Consider the following 2,548-nt stretch of genomic DNA (forward strand, 5'->3'; position numbering starts at 1 on the left):
TGCTCTATCCACTGTACCACCTAGCTGTTTCCTCAATGGTTAGCATACTCCTATCCTGTTATACTTTCCCCATCCTCATAATATGGAACTTCCAGCTATATAAGCCCCACATTCCACCTCTCATTGTCTGCTCCCTTACTTCTTTCCCCCTCAAGCCTATTCCCCAAATGTCCCACTCCAGTTCTACTCACCCCTTACAATGTGTTCTCTGGAATGTCCACTCTGTAGTTAATAAACTAGCTTTCATTTTAAACCTTTTTCTTTTCCACTGTCTCCATCTTCTGGCTCTTGCTGAGACCTAATTCTCATCTGAAGACTCTGAAGCCCTGGCCACCCTTTCCAGTACTGGTTGTACTTTCACTAATACCCCGCAATTCACTGGTTGTGTTGGAGGAGACAGAGTTCTCTTTGTTGCCCACTGACACTCAACCACCATCACTGAGTAAGGGGCATGTTTTGTAAATGTTTAACAATCAGCTCTCAATGCACACACACACACATCACACAACACTTTTAAGTTTAATCTGGATTATTAACATTTTCTCCATCACCTTCTTAAGTCTAGACAATCCAAACAGTAACCTAAACCCTGAGCAACTGTCATTTTCAGAGGTAGAAATGCTGAAAATTTAGCAATCTCAAACTAATCCTAGGAGCTGGCTTCTGCTCAACCCCTGTGACCTCTCCTTCTTTGAGGTTCATTCAATTCCAAATTTATTAGCCAGTCAAGATTCTAGCATCTTTTATGTACTAACCCCCCAGGACTTTCTCTTTGCTTCCTCAGTGAGTTTGTTGCCTGGTTAACAATCTTTCCACCTAACTCTTGCCCTTACACTGGGGAATTCAGATATACATAAACTTGTAAAAACCCTAGCTTCCTAGTTCGTTCTCATGACCTAGTCCTTGACTTCATTTCAGCTGCAGTCAGATACTCTTGCCCTTGATATTGCCATCACTCACAAGTGTTCTACATTCATGGTCACAAACTGAAATTCCCTTTTCTGATCATAACCTTTTAAAATACCATCTTTCCCTCTGTCTTATACCCTCTCACCCTGTTCTTTTTTCCTCACTGTGACCTACTATCCTTCCACCTCACAGTTCTTTCCCAGGCCATCCTGTACTGTCCACACTCTCCTTCCTTCCCTTTCTTGACTCATTGGTTAATCAATGCGACTTGACATTATCCTTTATAAATAAAATTCCCTTGGTCCCTTATCCTATTAAAGATCATGCCTTGCCAAGCTCCAACCTTGGATTACTCCCATTATCTTCTGTCTTTGTTCCTTTTCCTGTGCTTCTAAACAGAGCTGGAGAAAATCAGGAAACTGTCTTGCTTTGGTCTACTACAACCTTATGTTAATATGATCTTAATTTAGGCCTCACTGAAGCAAGTCAGTTTCTTTTCATCTGCCTAATCTGATTCACTATCTCACTCACCATAGTAACTATTTCCAAATCTTGTCATTCCTGTTCAAGCTTCCTGTGGCACTACCTCTTCCCACTTTGTCAGCTGAAGACTTCATCTAGAAGCAGCTAGGGGCTGCTGTACCTAGAGTGCTGGGCCTAGAGTGAGAAAACCTAACTATAATCTGGCCTTGGACACTTACTAATTGTGTGGCCCTGAGCAAGTCACTTAACCTCTCTCTGCCTCAACTATAAAATGGGAATATCAATATCACCATGGGTTGTTGTGAGGATTGAATTAAATGATATTATGAAGTATTTAGGGGCAGCTAGATGCCTGGCCTGAAGTTAGGAAGACTCATCTTTCTGAGTTCAAATCTGGGCTCAGGTACTTCCTAGCTGTGTGACCCTAGACAAGTCACTTAACCTTGTTTGCCTCAGTTTCTTCATCTGTAAAATGAGCTGGAGAAGGAAATGACAAACCACTCCCAGTATCTTTGCCAAGAAAACCCCAAATGGGGTCATGAAGAGGTAGACACAACTGAAAATGACTGAACATGAAGCATTTATCAAGTTTCTGGGACGTAGTGGATGCTTAATGTTAGTTCCTTCCTTCCTTCCCTCCCTCCCTCATACTCATTCCTCTCCAGGCTACGTTGCTGACTCCTGATCTTTTTCTACAACCTCCAGGAAGCTCTTCTCCTGGAAGCTTACTCCATCCTGTGGACTCCACACGTAGGAAGTACTTTCTATTCCTGTGTCCTCTACTTGTAATTAAACCACCTTTAAGGAGGAGGCCCAGGCCAGCCAGGTAGTCATTCCTCTCCAGACTGCTCTCCTGACCCTCCTAGACTTTCTTCACAATGTTCTTGTACACCAGGTTCCTTCATCTCCCCCTTCTTCCCTCTTCCGCTCCCTTAGAATGTAAGGTCCCTGAAGTTAGGGACTGTCTTTTGGTTTAGTTTTCCTTTTGCATGCCCTGTGCCTAGCACATGTTGGTTGTTCGGTCTTTTCATCAATGTCCCACTTTTTGTGATCCTCTCCGGGGTTTTATTGGCAAAGACACTAGCTACTGGAGAACATAAAAACCCCAGCCAGCTTTGACTCAAGGAATGGGACTATGTTAAAATGAGAGTTCTTA

The sequence above is a fragment of the Petaurus breviceps genome, unplaced genomic scaffold, assembly GCF_028583685.1.
Source record: "Petaurus breviceps papuanus isolate PSGF00001 unplaced genomic scaffold, PetGlider_PUasm1.0 90919, whole genome shotgun sequence".
NCBI lineage: Eukaryota > Metazoa > Chordata > Mammalia > Diprotodontia > Petauridae > Petaurus > Petaurus breviceps.